Source organism: Tachypleus tridentatus, chromosome 6 (assembly GCF_004210375.1).
Source record: "Tachypleus tridentatus isolate NWPU-2018 chromosome 6, ASM421037v1, whole genome shotgun sequence".
NCBI lineage: Eukaryota > Metazoa > Arthropoda > Merostomata > Xiphosura > Limulidae > Tachypleus > Tachypleus tridentatus.
The window spans coordinates 110,731,643-110,755,535 of record NC_134830.1 but is presented as its reverse complement, the minus strand read 5'-3'; the positions used below and the strand labels follow the sequence as shown (position 1 = coordinate 110,755,535).

Genomic DNA, 23,893 nt, shown 5'->3' with positions numbered 1-23,893 from the left:
CTGAAATGCTGTATTTGGTTTACGCCAAACATGTCCTCTGTTCTGTTGTCCAAATAATTCAATTTTGGACTCATCTGTTCAAAGAACATTATTCCAGAAGTCCTGGTCTTTGTTTACATTCTCTCTGCCAAACTTCAGTCTGGCCTTGATGTTTCTCTTAGAGAGCAAAGGTTTCCTTCTTGCACACCTCCCATGCAAGTTAAACTTGTGCAGTCTCTTTCTGATTGTAGAGGCATGCACTTTCACATCAACAGTAGCCAGAACCTGCTGTAGGTCCCGTGATGACATGTTAGGGTTTTTGGAGACCTCTTTTAGCATCTTGTGCTCTGTTCTCGGGGTGAACTTACTTGGATGACCATACCTTGGCATGTTGGCAGTTGTTTCGAAAGCCCTCCACTTATTAACTATTTTCCGGACAGTGGAATGGCTGATTTCAAAATCTTTTGGGATTTTTTAAATCTCTTACCAGACTCATAAGCTGCTACAATTTTCTTTCTGAAGGCCTCAGGCAGCTCTTTTGCTCTCACCATGGTGCTCACTCTCACTTCAAAAGTCAGGAGCACACCAAACTAAATGTCTGAGGTTTAAATAGGGCGAGCCTCATTCAAAATACTGAGTAACGATCTTCTAATCATGTGCATATGGTATGATACACCTGTGTGTGAGTTGAGCTATTTTAAGTGGGAATAAATGTAAGGGTGTCCTAACTTTTTCCTTTACTTCAGTTTTAATTGTTTAGTTATATTCCCATAATCTCTCAGTATTGTTGAAATTGAGATTAAATATCTATATATCCAAAAATGTAACAAAAATACACAGGTTTTCATAGGGTGTTGCCCCCCGCTAGTACAGCGGTATGTCTTCGGATTTACAACGCTAAAATCAGGGGTTCGATTCCCCTTGGTGGGCTCAGCAGATAGCCCTTTGTGGCTTTGCTATAAGAAAAGCACACACTCATAGGGTGTCCTAACTTTTTCACGTAACTGTATATATTTTATCACTTCACAGGGTAATGCGCTCGACTCGTAATCTGAGGGTCGCGGGTTTAAATTCCCTTCACACCAAACTATACTCACCCTTAGGGGCGTTATAATGTACCGTTGATCCTACTATTTGTTTGTAAAAGAATAACCCAAGAGTTCGCAGTGAGTGGTGATGACTAGCTGCCTTCCCTCTAGTCTTACACTACTAAATTAGTTGTTAGCTGTCTGTAGTTTTTAGCTAAAAATAAAGTTATCCAATAACTTGGCACTACTTTAAGTGGATGTACACCTTAAGTCGTATATAAAAGCACGACAGTCACAGTAAACTATCACTGCATCTGGTTGGTGAAAGTAGGTTTTTCTCGGGTACTTCCGTTTTCCTTCCATAGCTAAATTACTAGGTATTAGGATTTACAGATCCCTACCCTCGTGTTTTTTGGTGTTTTTTTTATGGAGTCAATATTTAACCTCTCGTGAAACACCAACGGACCTTTGCCACTGCTTGACTGCATAATATCGTTAACTTTAAATTTTGTAGGTATAGCTATTAATCACCTGCCCAACTAAATCTATCTTCGCGTGTAGGGCGAAGAGAATGTCTCTTCTGAGCGCACTCGATTGCTTTGCATCTATTCTTGAGATGCAAAGTGTTAAATCGAAATACCTGCCACAAATTTTATTTTTATAAACTATTTACTTTGCTGATGCCGTGTTAATTAGTGCCTCTAACATATTGGGGTCAGGAATGCTAACTTCAAGAGGTAAGTTTTATCTTACGTACCACCAAATAGTGGTACCTTATTTTCATTATTTATTTATTTATTACTTTTCATCTTTTTATGTTTACTTTTTTCATATTATTATTTTAACTTGGGAGAGCAGTCACCTTTCCACATCTGTCTGAAGGCTGTGGAGGGTGATATAAATGTGGGACGTTGTGAGCTTGAGCCCTCACATCTCGCTCTCCTAATTTCTAATTTTCTTATGTAAGACTAGAGAATTGGAGGTTAGGATTGATAGACGGTGTATCTTCACCGGAATGTGGGTCCTACTTTCGTAATCACCTCCAAAATTTAGGAAATATTTTATAATCCCATATTGTAGCTTGTACCCTAGGATCCTTTTTTAAAATATGCTTCTACATGCAACTACAGCGTGGTAAAAATAAAAATGAAGGAACTGCTTGAAAATCACTATAAAACGAAACGTAGTAAACATTTCAGAAGCACCTGACGAAGGTCGTCTAGGTTAAACGATAACCACATTTATTTCTATACATAGATATATTTATACAATTTCGCAATACTTCTGCAAAACGTCTTTCAAAACTCGTACTTCATGAATTATTTAAATCATTGTAACAAAGTGACAGAATTATTCAAAACTAAAATAAAATCTGAAATATATAATGAATGAACAATAAGATTTATTAGCAGACCAAGTGAAAACGGTAGCGCTTACGAACAAAGCCACTATATTATTCAAAATTCTAAATTATGAACATATTTACTGCCATAAAAACCATGAAATCAGTGGAAGAACTGGACATAGTTCCAGCAGCTAACCTGTCACAAAAGACGACATTGACAAATCGGTGTTGGTCAAAGTGTAACAACACCAGAAACATTAATATCAAACATTTTAAGCAAGAGCCATCGGAAAAAATAAAAGTGTCAGAAGACTTGCTTTTGATTGATTGTTTAAGGCTGTTAAACAACCCAACATCGAACAGAAACTTCCTTTATATATAATTTACGAAAGAATAAAAAGTATAAACGTATAATGTAAACAATATAGATAATGCAACTGCACACACACATATATAGATATATATCTGAATGGTATACCTATCCTGTCAGTACACAATTTACCTAATGCTTACTATATTTCGCCGCATTTCGTGCGGACACTTTATTACTTTCAGGAAACTGTATTGTTTTTACTCCTCTCTTCTTTAATTAATATTACTTTTACTTTAACGATTATTATATTTCTTTGATTATTGCGGACTTATCTCGGAAGCAACTTGTAACAACTAGAACAAAGAATTATGTACGAATGTAGTCCCTATGCGATGTGTATATGCATTTGCATGTCAAGCACAATAAATGTTAACTGGGAGAAACGGGTTCTGCGTCAAAAAAATTTTAAAGGTCCCTTACGTAGGTTACATAATTTTTCGTTAAACGGGTTTAATTCATATTCTCTTTCGTAATATTTAATCAAAGAGTTTTACCGAATCAGTAGGAATTAAAAATATAAAGACTTGGTAGTGGGTGGAGGTTAATAGTATCAATACAAATTCTTTTATTTGGGTTACAGAGAGTTAAAAGAATTTTTTTAAAAAAAGGTTTGCATGTCCTAACGCAATGATGTGTCGATTCAGAGGTGAGCCGTGGTGCTACGAACGATATGTTTTGGACCTATTTTTGAGTTCATGGCGAATCACTAACCACTGACAGTGCAATGAGGCCATGAATAGGCTTATGGTTTGATGAATGTATAACAGTCGTATCGTAACAATGTGACAAGTATACGTCTATTTATTCCGAATATTTGCGCACAGATACGTAAGGAATATCTATGCTAGCTGTCCCTAATTTTGAAATGATATACTAAACAAAAGACAGTTAGTTAACAGCACCCACCACCAACTCATGAACTACTCTTATCTGACTGATTAGTAGGATTTGAACATTACTCTTATAAAGCACCCACAGACCCAAAGTGCAGAAAGTGATTTTGCTGTAACGAAACGCGAACAATGACTCTTGGATACACTGTCCAGCACGATAACCTAAGGCCACGAGCGACCCATGCAAAGAAAAATCAAAATATAAAACAATTCAAATACGGCCATCATAATTTAAGATCAATTTGTTTTTCAATTATTTAAATCTGCATTATACGTTTTCAGATTTAAACTCCAGTAGATCAGGTACATTTTAAATCGGAAACTTCACAACCGAGTTTTCAGAACAACATAAGGTTCTGAAACCACATTTAAAATCAATCGAAAACAAAGTAAAAGCTATGATTACGAAATAGGACCGTTTAATCCAGGCGTATACCCCATTAATAACACAGTAATGGATAATGTTAAACTAATAAATGTTCACCAGCCACATTCTGAAATTATAAAAACTATATTCAGTTATATACTTGCCAACATCCTGTTGATAGCTCCATCATAATTTTAGGTCCCTTTTTTGCTTAAACAAGGTTTTGGAAGCAGACATGCATGCATATAGACTGGATTGTCTGTGGAACTTTTAAGGTGTAAGGTATACGAGTGATCACACCATCCCTCAAAGAGTTTATGTTATTTCGGACAATAGTTTATAATCATGGCTATAATACTGATACGACCAGTGATAAGGAAAGAAGTTTCAAACAGTACAAGATCCGAAATATCTTAGAGGTTAAATCCTATTAATCTCCAGTATACTACTGCATTAGCTCCAAAATGCGCAAAATTCCATAGTGAAAATCGAACTTTATGTTTTAGGGCGAAAAAGTTTTGCGAGAATTTCTTGTATAACAAAGTTAAAGAATCATTTCATGCCAAAAATGACAGCTGATTAAAAATTAGCTATATCTGAAACATACAGGGGTCTCAGATTGACCAGTAAGGGGCCGTAAAATGCTTACTGCTGTTCTAAACTGATTAAACGTTTAAGATGAAGGAATCTTCAAATAGTTTTATTTCCGAGAACTGAATGTTTAACTTTTCCCCTGTCAGTTTCATGTATAAATATGGTTGACATGTTATGAAAGTGAATAAACGAATTATGTGTTTAATGTCTTTTAATTAGTTTAACATGTGTTAATAAGTGCCGCTAAATGTTGTGTAACATTTGATTCATAATTCTTAATATATACATACATTTTAATTTGATAAGGTTTCAGTCGATATATTCTGTAAATGTTCGGTAGGTGATGGATATATAGTTTACTGCTGGCTTGTCTCTGGTAATTGTTTTATATAATCAATAAATGTCTGACACTCTCCACTGGTATTAAGTGTTACAGCATCAGTGGTACATATTTATAAGTTTTCATGTTTTATACCTGTTCTACTTGTTGCTATGTATTTATCTGCTAAGCAATAACATAAGACGGTCATCATATTAAAATAGCGCATAGTTAGTAACTGTTTGTATCTGACTAGAAAAATATGGCCCGGCATGGCCAAGCGCGTTAAGGCGTGCGACTCGTAATCTGAGGGTCGCGGGTTCGCATCCCCGTCGCGCCAAACATGCTCGCCCTTTCAGCCGTGGGGGCGTTATAATGTTACGGTCAATCCCATTATTCGTTGGTAAAAGAGTAGCCCAAGAGTTGGCGGTTGGTGGTGATGACTAGCTGCCTTCCCTCTAGTCTTACACTGCTAAATTAGGGACGGCTAGCACAGATAGCCCTGGAATAGCTTTGTGCGAAATTCAAAAACAAACAAGACTAGCAAAACTTGGCGTCTATCCGGCAATTTCGGATTAATTATTACGCCAAAATTTTAGAGTAGCTGTTAATTATTTATGTATGTTACTCGTAACTGTTGGAAACAGTCTGTTAAAGCAATGCCTGAGTATACGAACCCTTTCTGATTATCACATAGTTATTTTAAGATAAATTGGTTAACAAGCAGTTCAGGTTAGCATCTAATAGGAAAGTCAGGGATTTAATTTTAAAAAAGTGAATTAAATTACAAACTGAGGAAACAAAACCAGATGCGTAACGTAAATGCAAATGTCTTTAAACACCAAAAAACAAAAACTCGGTAAAACCAATCCAATAAAAACAAATACTGAATTAAAATAAATGGAAATATTTGAAAAAAATGAAACAGTTAAACTTGTACAAATCCAGAGATAAAGTTTATGAGCAGACTGTTTATTAGCCGCAACTGGCCCTGAGTTTGTTGGTTTTTTGGGTTTTTTTCAAGTACAACTTTTAGCTCATAGCTTCGTCATCTCTTGACCGATTTGAGATCTGATAAGAGTTTTGGACTCAAGAGGCCAAACTCTTTCGATTGGTTATTTCTGACAACGTCAAAGTCTCATAGATTAATGTGCTTTATTCCTGCCTAAAATAATTTCAATTTGAAGGTAAGCTAGTAAAGGTCGAATAGGGTATACGTGTACCTTACGCTTGGTATTGCTGGTACAGAAAGATATAACTAATAAAAAGAAATATATATATATATATATAGATAGATTAATTTAATCCCGCCAAAAAATAAGTGCCCTGGCTGTTAAGGATTCTCACTTGTTTCTATTTCTTATTTGACTTTATTACAACGTTTAGACTACTTGTGGAGCCATCATTAGGAGCCTGTCGTCTATTGTGTTATACAAAAAATAAACGATTTACTCAAAAGCTGCATCTCTAGACTTTTTTTTCAAGTTTATAATGAATTTCTTCTCCTCACAATAACTGAACTTTAAATTGTATAAAAGAACCTGGAAAATTCACACACCAGCCACTTAGTATACAAACACAAAAAACAGGACTAAATATAATAGAATTTCATTGGTGTCGCTCAAGATAAGAAGTGTATCAAAAGACAGGTATATAAATAAAAACATTCATTTTTTTATATAACCGCTATGAATATAAGCCAAATAAACATTATCTTGACCTGCCTGTGGCAAGTGTACGAGAGGTAAACATTACAGGCTGAAGATCACCCAGTTCATATGAATCGGGTGATATCAACATATCGTACTCGAAATAAGCGTATAAACCAAGAACAACGTTTTACGTGTCTGGAACAGGTGTAAAGGTTCCCATGACTTAAACAGGGGCTTAATAATACCATTTGTCCAGGTATAGATACATTAATCAAGAAAAGGTAAGGTTATGAGGCAAACATGATACAGTATTAACCATTTGTCTTTCAAATGCTACTATAACTCAGCATAGGGTTTCTGATTGTCAGCTTTTATCATAATATTTCTAACAACTTAAATACACTTTGTACATGACATATAAACATATACGAATGTTAAATGGTAAAGATTACGTGCGATTTTAAATAACTAATTGTTGGTCTTTGTATGGGTATTGTTATAGACATTTAAAGCACTTATAACTATTGACTGACACGTTTTGAACAAGTGCATTATGTCTATTATAATTGATATTTGACAAGTATTGAGAAGTTTAAAAGTCTCCTAATAACAATTAAGGTTCATACGCTCCTCAAAATAACGCAAAAGAAGCTATGTTTATACATAAGTATTCGAGTATTTTGTTCATTTATGGCAAAGCTGCAAAGGCCATCTGCCTCAGTCTCTAATTTAGAACTACATCCAAAGCGAAGACAACCGACTTGCAGCAGCCACTGCCAACTGCAAACCAACTGGCAATACGCATTGCCAACCCTTGGACTACTTGTTTCATGTCTGTAGAGGAGAGTATGTTTGGTGCCGGATAATCTTACAGGAGAAAAAAACATTATATTTTGGGATAAATTCTACACCAACGATTACAAAAAAGTCACTCTACGAAAGCTATGCTTGTGATTCAAGCTGGGATGTTAATAGGTTTTTCTTTTCGCCTCAATACGCATCACATTTTCAGATTTAGGTTTCGACAAATCCACTACGTTTTAAATTGGAAATTTTAGAAATACTGATATAGCATAAGGGCTTAAAGAATAACCGTGTATACCTAAATGCCCGCAGCTTCAGGTGGTCACAATTAACTCCAGCGTGATCCGAATATCCAAGCATAGAATATACACTCTGGTATCGAATTTCAAAGTAAATGAGAAAATGTCTTTAACTAAAATAAACGAAAAGCGATTGTCCTTAAGCAAGAATTAATATATTATTTATTGTAATACTTCGTTATTAAGTGTGTTAATACTAATGAAGTTATATTATGTTTCTTTTGGAATAAGACGAATCCAATCACTCTTCTTGGCATTTTCACATCAGGATTTCAAATCGTTTTTTTGCCAACGTTGAGCACTGTTGAACTTGAGTCATTCTTCTTGGCATTTTCAGACCAGGATTTCAAATCGTTTCACAATATTGAACTTGGGTGTTCACAGTCACCTTCCACGTCATTTCCTTCTATGGCCTTCTGAACAAGAGTCGGTGTCTACACAATACTCAGAATGGCATATAACAAACTACATTTGCTCTAAGGACTTTCTAAAATTGGTAACTCATTAAGTAACTCTAGAAAACATCCAGAAAAATGTCAGCACGCAATTTATCTTATTAATATTTTGTGATGGTCCATTTACAGTGATAGATTACAGGTTTCAAAATTTAGGAGAATGAAAAAAAACCAGATGATGAATGAATCTCTTATCATTCGCAACATCATTTAGATAGCTGATGAGGTGAAATGGCGATTCGTTAACATTTTTATTACTTCATTATTATTAAGAACCACAGCATCAGACTTCACTTGACAAAGCTGTGTATCAGCGTCGAATTGTAAACTAATCTGTTTTAGAATTGTTATATTAAAAAAATTTTCTGAAAAGATAAGCTATCGAAAAATGCAGGCACAGTCGATTTTAATCTAACTGGGTCTCATTAGAGGGATATTCATGGCCAAGCGCGTAAGGCGTGCGACTTGTAATCCGAGGGTCGCGGGTTCGCGCCCGCGTCGCGCTAAACATGCTCGCCCTCCCAGCCGTGGGGTGTATAATGTGACGGTCAATCCCACTATTCGTTGGTAAAAGAGTAGCCCAAGAGTGGGCGGTGGGTGGTGATGACTAGCTGCCTTCCCTCTAGTCTTACACTGCAAAATTAGGGACGGCTAGCACAGATAGCCCTCGAGTAGCTTTGTGCGAAATTCCAAAACCAAAAACAAACAAACAGAGGGATATAAAAAGAAAAGAAAAGAACTTCGCAGTCTTATCAGTTTTCTACAAATTAGACAGACAAATTTTAATAGAACTATTATATCTTGAAAAATTATTTAGGCTAGAGCTTTAAGTGAATGAAAAATATGTTACAAGGCAGCGAATTTTCAAAACTGGTCGAGTTAGCTTTTCCTAACTTATTTATATGTTCATATGAATGAAGGAATGACAGTTTCGTCTCCAGTTTTTATTGTGTGTGTATGCGTTTCCTTATAGCAAAGTCACATTTGAACTATCTGCTGTTTCCAAAGGGGAATCGAACCCTTGATTTTAGCGTTACAAATCCGTAGACTTACCGCTGTCCCAGCGGAGGACTCAGTTTTTATTAATTGGGGTTAAGGGACAATAAGACATATAACGGGGGCGAAATCTAAATTTAGATTAACAGGCGATATTAGCTGGAATGTGTATTTCTGGGAGAGGCAAACGACATTTCATTAATAATATCTTCCCGTGGCCTTATAATGCTAACATTTAGAGTTTGATCCCTGTAGTAGGCCCGACGCAGTATTCCATTGTGTAGTTTTACACTTATAAACAAAAAATAATCGTTTTTACATTTCAAAGTTACGGAATTCAGTAATTCTTCACGTTAGTATTCATATTAAACTTTTATCTTTTTTTTTATTAAAAAAGGCGTATGTTTAGAGCAACCATCAGTTGACATGCGACACAACACACGTTTCAGAGTAAAAACACTACTGTATATTTTTTAAAAGTTGCACCATTTGCTTCATGAATAAATTCTTTTAACACGTAATTATCATTTGTGTCTTTTATTCTACTCTATCTTTCAGCTTACGCCCCTTTTTTATGAGGGTCTTTGAACGTAACAGGTTACAAAGTATACTTCAAATTATAGTAATCTAAAAGAATGTAGCATTACAACAATATAATAGAACTGTGCACGGTGAAGCGTGTTAAAAGTATTGTTTAACAGGTTAGAGACACTGATCTCAAGAGCGAATGTGAAAATAGAAAACAGAACCACTTGAAATTATAATAGTTTTAAAGATCCAGGCATTGCATCTGTCAACAGAAAGGCGTTTGGATTGATTTGAAAGATATTCCTTAAATTTTCTCACAAGAAATTTGTCACAAAACTCGACGTTTGATCCGATAAAGTGTTTCGTCAATTATATCATGTTCGTTGACGTAACGTTTCGCGGCGTCTTCTTTGTTGTCAAGATTGACAGTGGCACGAATGTGTTTTTTGAAATGATCATGTATTGGACAACAGAATTCACCTACACGTGTGGCTTAACATTGTTTATAATGTCACTTCGTTTGTTTTGTTTTTGTTTTTTTGGAATTTCGCACAAAGCTACTCGAGGGCTATGTGTGCTAGCCGTCCCTAATTTAGCAGTGTAAGACTAGAGGGAAGGCAGCTAGTCATCACCACCCACCGCCAACTCTTGGGGTACTCTTTTACCAACGAATAGTGGGATTGACCGTCACATTATAACGCCCCCACGGCTGGGAGGGCGAGCATGTTTAGCGCGACGCGGGCGCGAACCCGCGACCCTCGGATTACGAGTCGCACGCCTTACGCGCTTGGCCATGCCGGGCCTATCACTTCGTAGACAGTGTTCTGAAGTTTATCGTAAACCATGTATTAAACCCATATTCTACACTGAAACTCGCATCAGTATGACACTTAAAAAGCTACTGTTGCCCAATGGCTATCAGTGTAGTTACATTACTAAGACATTCCAAAATACTGCAAGTCAGAATTGTAACAAACGACAGCAAAAAAGTAATCACCATATAAAAACACTGGTTCATAGATTATATATATCTTTTGTGGACAAACCTTTAACTTCTTACCTCCGACAAGTGAAAGGAAGATCTGGTTTGAATAACTACATTAAATAAAAACTGAATGACATGCTTACTCGTTTAGTATTCAATAACAAGAATCCCTGCAAATAAAAAAAAATATTTTACTAAACCAGTGACTTAGAAAAATTCTGAAAAACTTAAGAACATTATCTACGAAGTGACATTATAAACAGTGTTAAGCCACACGTGTAAGTGAATCCTGTTGTCCAATACATGATCATTTCAAAGAATACATTCGTATTACTGCCAACCTTGACAGCAAAGAAGACGCCACGAAACGTTACGTTAACGAACATGATATAATTGACAAAACACTTTATCGGATCAAAAGTTGAGTTTTGTGACAAATTTCTTGTGAGGAAATTTAAGGAATCTTTTTCAAATCAATCAAAACGCCCTTCTGTTAAGAGATATAATGACTGGACCTTTAAAACTATTATCATTTCATGTTGTTCTGTTTTCTATTTTCACATTAACTTGTGAATATTTACGTGAATTCTTCTTATAAAATTAGATGTGTTTGGCTGTTTGTTTGCTTTTTTTTTTTTTTTGTCAGCAAAATCATCTTCTCGCCAGTTTGCGATTTACAATAAAACTCCAGTTAGGAAACGTGTGTCTGTAGCCCGTATGTGTGATAGACGCTCTTTGAAACTTGTAACTTCTCGATGGAAGCATTTTTTTTAAATGTATACGACATTTCTGATGAACGTGATTTTGAACTTCAAACGTTTCTGATAGCCATTGTGCCATTGACATCGCAACGTTTACGTAACATTTACTGTCTACACAAAATGACGACAATGACGCTTCTTCGGAGAAGAAATGTTCACTTTTATTTCTGATGTCATAGCAACCGCTATATGTGTACGCACAACTTGTGATAGTAATATTGGCTTCGAAAATCCTAACCCGTAGGATTCCTTGTATTCGAAAGACATTGTCAATAAGCTCTAAAGGCCATCTACGTTACGAGCGAACGACACCGAGTGACACAACCCTATACGTATATCTTATGCTTGATATCTTAACGGAAGATAACTTGAGGTACGCGAATAAATAACGTTTTAGATTGGCTTAGACCGAAAGAAGTCTCACTTAAATCTACAGTATACACACACACACACACATACATTTATGTATATGTGCTTACATGGATTTGCATCATTACTGGTTCACGTACCGCAGTAAATTTTTCATGGATCCAACTCCAACCAAAAACAAATTCACTAAATGCACACTTTTATTCGATTAGTTAAAATTACTGCAAAATATATGCTGTTTTCTTATCTATCATACTGATTCTACGACTGTGGTGCTAAAGGCATAATACCTATTTAACTAGACTAATCTAGTTTAGAAGCGATTGCCAGTTAAGAGCCACTATTATATGAAAATTCCGTTAATTTGTCAAATATATCAGACGTGCATATTACTCAACTCTAGCTCGCTCCTTGAGAATGAAATTTTCAGTCGCACGTTTTCCCCTTTTCACAAAACTACATAGTGAGTTACATGCGCTATACTCATCGCAAGTATTGAACCTTCTTTTTTACAGCTTTTTTTATTTTTCTAGAACCTTGTAAAATATCCTAGGTAACACAGAGCTCCACAGGTGTAGAAATGACGTGTACAATTATTCCCAGAAGAAATCCTAATAACTTCGAGTTTAATGAGGATACAATAGTCAACTTGAAACAATTTACTCAAATTGTACAATTTCACACAAAATTAGGTTCACGTTTGTTTACCCTGCTATCATAATTTTGAGGAGGGAGTAAAGAGTAGGACTGTTCGTGAACTGCTAAGAGATTTAGCGCCTGGGAAGGAAACACATGGGGCAATAGCGTTAGGCTTAAGAATAATCGGAAAATTAAATAATAGCTTGAACATTGGCTAAGTTTTTATATATTCGTTTATTTATTTGTTTTTTGTTTATATTCGTGCTAGAAAGTTTCGTCAAATCTTACCGTATTCGCATTTAGTACCTAACATTAAAAATATACACTTTTTTTTTTACATTTTTGAATTATCTGTTTTTGACTGGAGAATAGTGGAAATAATTATGAATAAATGAAATGGTCACGGACTCTAAAGAATCTTTAGAGATTTTCGTGTTTGTTTGTTGGTTTGTTTTTATTATTAATTGTTCAACCTTTCGGCTTTTACACCTTTATCACAACTACAGATTAAGAAAATATATACTTTCAATTAAAGCGTACGTAGAGATGAAACGATGACGAAATGAGAAAAAACAACAAGTGACATTCTCTGAAGTTCATGATTGTTTTCATTGATTGACAATAACAGTATTAATGGGTGATTAAGTATTTTAAAATTAAATCAATCAATAACTAAAATTTAGCTGTACGTTGCTTTTGACCGGGTGAATTATTGTGGTCTGCGGGTTCCGAATTAGCTTAGACGTCATGCTACCTGACCTTCGTACTGGCAAATATGACGCAATAGTGCTCCATGAGAAGAGCTAGTACCTAACACTTCTAGTGTGTAGCTATGTATAAGGATTAGTTTCAAACCCTTGTGTGGCTTCACTTTCACATCTGATTTCACCAATATTATTTGAACGTCTATAGCGCATGTACAAGCTCATAGTTGTGCGTTTTTAAATTCAAAACACGAGACTTCTCCAGCATATCTTCAATAAAATAAGAAAATTACTTTTGACATAACATGAATGGGAAAACTTTCTATCATGTGAAAGGCTTCGTTTGTAACTTTGATTAAAAGAAAAACTTGTAATATATAGGAAATATACAACACTGAGCACCTTAAGTTATTAAGGCATTGTTGTGCTCAGGCATTTTCTTACATTGCTTGAAGACTTTCAGGGGGTCGTCTTTCACGTTTATTCCAACAAACGATAAATGAACACAGAAATGTTTAATGCCCAAAAAACTTAATCACTGTTCTATCGTTTATAATGTATGTTATATATACTGCAACAACAATAATTCAACATGTACATGAAACTACTTTGCAAGGTGTGAAATTTACAGTTTCTGTCCAGGGGACAGGTATTCCAGCTAGTATACATTAGTGATAAAGAACAATGATTATACGAAATTGAAAAAAAAATAAAAGCATACTCAGACACTTTCACAAAATTAACTTCAAATATCTTAAAACCCACTGAAACTGGAAATAATAACACATTATACTCGTTACAGATCACCAACTGTAACAGTAATCTTTGGCAGGCCTCTAAAACTCGAGTAATGTTTCCAAAATTTCGACCTTATACTGGCCACCCTCCCACTGCTTTTCTGCGTGTAGCTTTAATTTAAACGTGTGTATGTTTTCTCATAGCAGGGCCACATCTGGCTATCTGCTGAGTCCATTAAGATTAAGCATATTAACGCTATACCATTGAAGATGCAAGTGGCAGATTAGAAAAACAAACAAGTGAAGCGACTGACGTATTAATTGTACTACATAAGTAGTGTGTGTGTCAGTTCTAATATAAAACGTCTTCAAATCCTCGTGGGTCCATTTGTTGCACAGGCATATTTTGTCATTTAGTCAGAAGGTCCTGAATATTGCTGATCCAGCCCTTGTGTCCGGCAGTGTTTTGTTGTCTCAGTGTTTAGTTATGGTTCCTCCCATCAATCAACAACTTCGTACGCCAAATGTTTTTGAAGATATTGTAATATACAATATATAGCCAAGAGCTGGAAATGTACTACAAAGTGAATTCTACAAATATAAAATAAAAAACGCACACAGACATAGAGCAACAGACAACAACGTTAAAAAACGTACACACACACACATGCAGCAATGTTAAAATACGCACAGATACAGTATAGTACAGAAAACAATGTTAAAATACGCATACATACAGTATACTACAGACAACGATGTTAAAACACGCACACGCATGCAGTAACAAACAATAATATTAAAGGTGAATGTTGATCTTTAGGTACGGCCTGACAGATAAAAATGTTGTGATAGTACCACTTCTTTTTCATAATATCATTGTAACAAATTTACTATTCTACATTTACATTAGTGCCTACGTTTAATTCTGTATACTTTTCTTTCTTGCATGTGACGTATATTCTTGACTGTGTATTGCGCAAGTCCCGCTTGTTTTCGAAATTTGTAGAGAGTTCTTGAAAGTGTAAAAATCAACAATACTTGATTCGACAACTTATGATAGGTTAGGCTAGTTCTCGAGACTTACGTGATTCGTATAAAAGTAACGCGCAAGAAAAAATATTATTGGACAGTTACAGTCAGTGTGCTATACGCCTAGAAAGCTATAATTGAGATTAGCACCTATTAATCGGAAAATTACAAAATTTGGCCAGGAACGTTTATAAATTTCAAACGTTACAAACCGTTCAACTTCAGTGAGTTATGTCGGACGTTATAATTTCTACAGAGTCATTACATATCTTTGCGGGAAGGAGTCAGCTTGTACCTGGGGTTAGGCTAGCTAAGATAGACGTCATTAGCTTAAGCGTGGTGTGAAAATACAAACTCAATTAATTTGTTCGTCGTGAACCTGAATCGTCGAGCAAATAGTTAGTTCTAAACAGGATATAAAACTCAGTATTGTCTGTAAGTTTGTAAAACTCTTGTATATACACCAACATTTATAATAGCTATTAGTAACAATCGTTTTTATGAATTTTGTTTTTATATGTTTGTATATTAAAATACAATTGTGTTAAAAAATTGTGCATCAATCTTGTTAGCGAATATTTGTTTGTTTCTAATTGAGCACAAAGCTACACAATGGGCTATCTGTGCTGTTGGCATGTAACATAAATTTAATACATATTAACATTTAATTAACTACTAAGCTTAAATTCAAATTTCCTGTTACTTGAGATAGCAATACGAAACGTACATGAAATATAAATCGGAGATTCGTCGGCAATAAAATACGTAATATAATCAATGTTAACAACCACTGTCACATACACACATACAAACCGTTAAAGACCAACCGAAATGTTTCACCGGTTCATTTAAAGTGGCTGTTTACAATCGTTGCTATTTTAAGCCAACTTTATCTTATGTATAATATCTTTTTTCCTTCTTGGCTGCATTTTTCATTCAATTTCCAGCAATACAAAATAGAAGGTTATTAAATTGTTAATAATCCCTTAAAAATAAATATATATAATAAAGCTCCCAAAAATTATTCTAAACTTACCAAATTCACTGAGAAAGTTGGGGTTATATTCTGAGCTTGCGTTATCAAAAGACCCTTTCACAATCTTTCGATTGTTCGTGTTACTAATAATAGCACTTAATAGCAATACAAGATAAACAAATTTATAGTCCGATAATCTATCACTTTTCACATTCCCATTATTGGCCACTCTCACATTTTAGTCGGCCTGTGCAATTTGTTTATTTGAAGGCTAATCCCTTCCCTTATGAGAGGTACCTCACAACGAAGGAATAATCACTAGTTTGTATACTTCTTGCTTAAAACTCCTTATGGTTACGTCTCCGCATTACATCTTTTATAGTTTCCATATTTGGCCCGGCATGGCCTAGCGCGTAAGGCGTGCGACTCGTAATCCGAGGGTTGCGGGTTCGCGCCCGCGTCGCGCTAAACATGCTCGCCCTCCCAGCCGTGGGGGTGTATAATGTGACGGTCAATCCCACTATTCGTTGGTAAAAGAGTAGCCCAAGAGTTGGCGGTGGGTGGTGATGACTAGCTGCCTTCCCTCTAGTCTTACACTGCTAAATTAGGGACGGCTAGCACAGATAGCCCTCGAGTAGCTTTGTGCGAAATTCAAAAACAAACAAACAAACAAACAAATAGTTTCCATAAACTTCAGTTTCTGGTACGCTTTCATTTAGCGCAATTTCGCCTTTATATGCTTAACAAAGTATTGAGATTTTTGACTGCAGTGCTTGCATGTAAACCATTTTCTTACAATGTCAATCGACAAGTTCTATTGCTGATTATAATTTCCTATCCTTCTGAATTTACTTCTGAGGCTTTTTTGAATCGATTTAATGTAGAAATTTCTAGACTGACGCTGTCTTTCCCTTGTTTTTATTTTTTAGACACCCTTTCCTCTTATGAAACCAATTCCCAGTTGTAGCAAAAAGCTCTAATATTCTGAGTCGAAACCTTCGCAACATAATGTTTTGAGCGATAACACCAATGAAGTTTCTTAAGCCAGAATTTGTGATATTTTCCACTGCTTTCATCTACTCTTACGCTGCTAAATTATGGTAGGCTAACGCAGATAGCCCTCGTGTAGCTTTACGCGAAACTCAAAACAAACAAATCGATACCCGTGGTGGGCAGAGAAAAGACATCCCATTTTGTAGCTTTATTCTTAATTACAAACAAACAAAATTAATTCAGTGTTGATTGGGCCTGGCATGGCTGGGTGGTTAAGCGGCTCGATTCGTAATCTAAGGGTCGTAGGTTCGAATCCCCGTCACATCAAACATACTCGCTTTTGCAGCCGTGGATGCGTTACAATGTGATAGTCAATCCCATTATTCGTTGGTAAAAGAGTAGCCCAAGAGTTGGCTGTGGGTGGTGATGACTAGCTACTTTTCCTTTAGTCTTACAGTGCTGAATTTGGGAAGAATAGCATAGATAGTCCTCATGTAGCTTTGCGCGAAATTCAAAAACAAAGAGAATTGACTAATTGCTTCATAATTTTCGAAGTCACTAAGATAAAATTGTACCGTTAAATCTCACCACGTTTTTTTCCGGTACGCTAAAACTGGTTGTTGCTGTACATTTTGCACGTTCCAGTGGCTTGTGAATGTAAATTAAAATTTTGCAGTTAGTATCCTTCGTACTATTTCATTACCTCAGCATTATTTGATTGTTTGTTTATTTGTTTTTGAATTTTGCGCAAAGCTACTCGAGGGCTATCTGCGTTAGCCCTCCCTAATTTAGCAGTGTAAGACTAGAGGGAAGGCAGCTAGTCATCACCACCCACCGCCAACTCTTGGGCTACTCTTTTACCAACGAATGGTGGGATTGACCGTCACATTATAACGCCCCCACGGCTGAAAAGGCGAGCATGTTTGGCGCGACGGGGATGCGAACCCGTGACCCTCAGATTACGAGTCGCACTCCTTAACCCACCTGGCCATACCGGGTCCCAGCAGCATTATTTGAAATACAATAGACGTTCTCGTGCAACAGATCTCGTGCCTTATACCGTATTCATGTTCGTGTGGCTTCCTGTAGATATATCGAACTGTTTTTCATATCATTTTAATCTTTTAAACTATGTGGTTTTTCTCTATTTCTCTTTCTTTTTTACCGTAGACTGTGTCATTTTCAAAACTTTGAAACTGAAGAGCTACAGCTGTCTTTATGTTTGTCTCTGTGACGCCCAAAATCCTAATAAATACTGGCGTGGAAGCGTTACATTGTCTTTTAGCGCTCCAAGTGGAATTCTACTTAAAAAAAAAGGGGCCAAGTGCGTATTCTAGAAGTTGTGAAGGTTTGTTTATGCCGTGCAAATTTAAAATAGATGTTGATTGGTGCTAGAAAGATTGCTTAAGCTTACTAGTTAAAACAACATAATAATTGTATCACTACAACATTGCCTTACTTTAAACGAGGTATGAGTGTTTTGTGAAACAAAGTAAACTATTTCATGCACATTTGTTCTTCAAATCAATTGACATAAAAAAAGAATATTTATCATCGCTTCTGGAACAACGAGAGATTCTAAAAACGACTAGAAATAAGTCTGCTAGAAACACTTGTGAATTTTCTTCCGACACAGTTCTGTTGTACTTGTTCTTTAGACATGAACCACGTAGAATAGAAACATTCGTGAAACAATGTTTAAAAGCAAACATACCGTAAGAGTTTTAAAATAAATATGATAAACGATCATTTCTATTAGGCATAAGGAAGATATTCAAAAATGGCGTGTTAAGTGTCTATGGTTACTAAGGAAATGATATTTGTTATTAAGTGCAAAGCTGTACAATGAGCTATATGTACTTTGCACACTGCAGCTGTCGAAACCCTATTTTTAGCGTTACAAATCTTTAATGGTTCCATTCGTCTCGGGTGGACAACTGAATGCATCTCTGTTACTTCATCTGTGTTGGTTGTATTTTATTTCCTTTGTACTGAGTGTGTCCTGTTAATATCTTTCTGATGGATGCATCGTGTTATTCATTGTGTTGGTTGCATTTTCTTTTCTTTGTGCTGAGTATGTCTTGTAAATCCCTCTCTGATGGATGAATCCTATTAATCCCGTTTTCTTGGTCCTTTGTACTGGGTATGTGCTATTAATCACTTTGTTAGGTGTATCGTTATAATCCTTTTCTGTTGGGTGTATTTTACGTACTTTGTGTTTGGAATATTCTATTAATCCCATTCCGTAGCATGTATCCTGTAGTCCTTAATTCGAATCCCTTATCAATATTAAATTCCAGTCATAAAAAGCGTGCTATTTAAAGAAAAACTAAATATGAGCCTGGTAATAAGTATTTAAGTATATTTTTTCGTAATTAGTTTAAATATTTGAATGAACAGTTTCATCAGTTGTGTACCCTTGCTTCTAAGAATACTTCCAGCTGTAAACACAATACTTTCTCACGAGGTTTGGCCAGACTAAGAGATTAAAGCTAGCCGGAAGTTATATAGTAATTGAACAATACTAATCAATCTATAATAAAAGTATAAAAAATAACATTGATAAAACTGGATATATTTTAAATAGTGTAAACCATACTATTAGTGTAAATAACATGAAAAACAATAGTTTAATTTAATATTAGTAATTAGTGATGTCAAGAAAACCCACTTGTAGAGAAATATATATGCAAAAACGGCTCGTTTGGGTCGAAAAAATATTTTACATAGAAGAGCGAACAACGTTTCGACCTTCTTCGGTCATCGTCAGGTTTACAAAAAAAAGAGGTAACTGACCGGAAGCTGACCACATGTTTGAAAGGGGTTGTGTAACTGAGTGTCTGAATGTAGAGGGCGGTGTTAGATGTTTGAATATATAATTTTATTTATTTTGTTATATTAATATAGGTATAAAGGCGTTCCTTTATATTGGTTTATTTTGGGTTTAAGTTGTTGTATAAGTAAGGATTCTTTAATTTTGCGTTTGTTTATGTTTGTTTCTTTATTTAGTATTTGAGTGTTTTCTATGGTTATGTTGTGTTTATTTGACTTGCAGTGTTCGAAAACGTGTGAAGGTGACTTTTTATGTTCTTTGAATCTGGTTTCCATTTTTCTACTTGTTTCTCCAATATAGAAGTCGTGGCAGTTATCACATTGTATTTTATAAAAAGTCACCTTCACACGTTTTCGAACACTGCAAGTCAAATAAACACAACATAACCATAGAAAACACTAAAATACTAAATAAAGAAACAAACATTAACAAACGCAAAATTAAAGAAGCCTTACTTATACAACAACTTAAACCCAAAATAAACCAATATAAAGGAACGCCTTTATACCTATATTAATATAACAAAATAAATAAAATTATATATTCAAACATCTAACACCGCCCTCTACATTCCGACACTCAGTTACACAACCCCTTTCAAACATGTGGTCAGCTTCCGGTCAATTACCTCTTTCTTTGTGAACCTGACGATGACCGAAGAAGGTCGAAACGTTGTTCGCTCTTCTATGTAAAATATTTTCTCAACCCAAACGAGCAGTTTTTGCATATATAATATTAGTAATGTTATATGGATTTTGAAAGCCCAATAGATTATCGTGACTTTAAAGGATCGGTGCACGAGGTTTACATTAGAAGCAATGTAAATTACGCATGTTTAATATTACAAGCATGTTTTCATGCACTGATGAATTAATACACCATTCAGATTCAAATGCTCAAACACGTGTATAATGTTAAACTATTTTCATTATTACCCTACTTATTTAAAAACTACTGAACTACTAATTGTACTGCTTCTTCATTTTCCATTTGATAAATAATCTAAATTTCGAATCACCACATCTTACGTATTTTATTAGTTTTGTTGCTTTGAACATACATTTACCCACCAACCCACACTGGCAGTTCTCTTAAGAGCAGATGAAAAAACCAATGGCGGAAAAATGATTAACATCTCATTGACTTCCGTTTAGTATATAACTAGCAGAAGCGGTACAAAAATTAATATGTTAGTGCTATAAACGTTCTTGTCATACTAGTTCCTGACAATACATCAGAGTTTTACTTGTATTCTTATTACGTAAAGATGTCCCTTATTTCTACGTTTTGATTTCATAGCTTGATCTATCTACAAATTAAAACTTCGAAAAAGTAAGTACTAAACACAACATACGCACGTGACATAAAACATTCGCGTTATTGCAGATGGTATTACCCAGTAGCGTTAAGACCATATTTGATTCCTTCACGAATGTCACTATCTCGAAGTAACGCGTGTTCGTAAACGTCTTAACGTAATTGTATTGGATAACCAGAATTCACCCACTGATTAATCCAGAATATGTTAATAATAAAAGCATCTTTAGGAACGTAGCTACAATGATGCAAGTGTGAATGATATATGTATTTTATTTATGAATATCCCAACTAAAACGCGAGAATTTCGGATGGGAAATATCACTGAAATTTACGTTACTGTGAGGAAGAAAAGATATTTAGAAACAGATAATGAATTAGACTAGTGAATAATAACTGATAATTAAATACTCAAATTGACTGTTGGATTATTGTAATCAAGAAACTAACATTCTTTTGCACAGCATCCTTGAAATGAGATACTCACTCAGTACAGAATAAACAAGATAACATTTCTAATGAGAAAAATAATAATAATACTTACTTACAATATTTATTAATTAACTTCACATTCATCTGTGGAAATATTTGATAAAACTGAATATTATTGTTATTTTAATACATTGTACGTTATCGCCTATGGGACCCTCCGGTGGCTCATTGGTAAGCTTGAGAGCCTCCATTACAAAAATTAGAAGTTCGATCCCAATAGTTGCCACAAAGTATATAACCCATTGTACAGCTTTAAACTTAAACAAATAACGAACCTCCTCTGGGACTTACTGCAGTTTCTCTTTCTTGTATTACCAATCGCCTTTCAATATTAGTATTAATAAAAGTTATATTATCAAAAGTACACTATTCTATTTATTTTAAGCAAAGAACATATTTATTATATAGCACTAACAGTTTTGTAAGATTTTAACTATTTTATTCAATTATAACCCCAAACTGATTCCATGTTACGGCGCTCCACAAATCTAGCTATCTGATGTATAATTTTAGGACTCTCGACTAGCTTTCTGAGGGTCGCGGGTTACAATCCCCGACTCACCAAACATGCTCGCCCTTTCAGCCATGATGACGTTACAATGTCATGGTTAATCTCATTCTTTTAGTAAAAAGAGTAGTCCAAGATTTGGCGGTGGGTGGTGATGACTAATTGCCTTCCCCCTAGTCTTACACTGCCAATTTAGAGACGGCGAGCGCTGATAGCCCTCGTGTAGTTTTGCGCGAAATTCAATGTCAAGCAAACAAACACTGTAACCTGTGTACGTTTTTTTTTGTTTGTTTTTTATTTTGCTTTAGTCTAATTTAGGCTAAACTTTATCGTACTTGTACTTAGCTCAATGTATAAACATAATGTTATTCTACGCTCTAATGTTAGACCTCTTAAAGACTTTGATAAACTTTTAACGTGTTGTTGTACAAAGTTTACACTAAAGTATATTTATATCCACCTTTTATTTGCATACACTGAAACGAAGTGCGCATACGCATTTATATACTAAGGTGCGCGCAAACAAGACAAACAAAAACTGGGTTTTATTGCAACAGATATCTTAATTCAACAAAGTTTACAAACCAATAATTTTATGAAAAATAAAGTTACGGATGGTTTGTTATTTAAGATTCCTGAAACCTCTAAAGAATTGTTTTTATTCAGTTTCTTTAATGTACGTAAATTTTAAAGCAGTTTCATATAATGCTTTTTATCATTAATAAACGTTTGGACATTAATTAGCAAATATTTTGCATCGTCATTGTAGGTTCATGTGTAAATCAGTTGAGCATTCTATATTCTAAAAAAAGGTGATTTCTTGTTGTTGTTGTTTTGAATTAAGCGCAAAGCTACAGAACGGGCTATCTGTAATCTGCCCACCACGGGTATCGAAACCCGGTTTTCAGCGTTTTAAGTCCGCAGACATACCCCTGAGCCACTGGGAGGCTAGGTGATTTCTTATTCACCGAGAGAAGTATAATGCAGTGTATATATGAATTAGCTGTGTTACTACGTGCTAATTTTAAATCATTTATTTTATGACCCAAAGTAAAAGCAAATAAACAATATAAACTTGAGTGCCGTTGACATTAAACATGAAAATGAGAAGCACGTTTCCACGTGCAGCTTTTTATACCAAAAATTGACCGAATACTCAAAGTAAAACAACGAACATTCTTGGTTCCGAGAGGATTTTTTCTTTGACAAACTAATTTAAATGTTATTTTATCGTGTTTCACACTTGACGATAAATACGGTTTTATTAGACGCACAACGCAAAGTTTCATTGGACGTATACATAATTCACGTATGAGTAAACACTAACTTTATTTTGTGCATCAACAAGTTTAAAACTATGTGCATCAGAAACTGAGCTCACGGGTCGCGTTACCTCGCCTTTACGTGATGTAACACTGAAGCTTTCACTCGTCATCGAACGATGAAACTTATCTGCTGTTTTCTATCCCCAGAGAAGGAAGAAGGAGACAAAACCGACATCTCCACGGCTTTTAAAGTGTTAGATGAATAATGACTCGTGGAAAGAATCAAACCATCTCTATAAGTAAATGTCGCAAGACTTCAAAAATGTTTATTTCTAAGAAAAACTGGCCAATCATGTCTCTTCTAGAAGCTCGTTCAAGTGACGAGACGTTCTTAGGTTGAAATGATATTGGAGAAGCAACTCTCAAAGCACTATCTGATTACAACCCACTGAAAGGTACGATATTATACATGTTGGCTCCAAACTGCTGAATCGTAGTATTTTGCTAGATATCTTTTGCTGATGGACTTCGAAGATAAAACTTATCACTCTTCAAAACACCAGACAAAAATTTATAGCTACGGATTTCTTTTAAAACCATGACGTCATCTTATAAAAGTAAAGTTCAGAGAAATATGAAAAAACAACAACAAA

At 35.2% G+C, this 23,893-nt stretch overlaps 1 protein-coding gene across 16 annotated transcripts in view; it reads right to left on the bottom strand.

Annotated features, from left to right (window-relative positions):
- Positions 1-23,893, bottom strand: part of LOC143253296 (plexin-B-like) — a 244,236-nt gene that overhangs the window by 148,691 nt on the left and 71,652 nt on the right. The gene's annotated exons all lie outside the window — the stretch shown is intronic.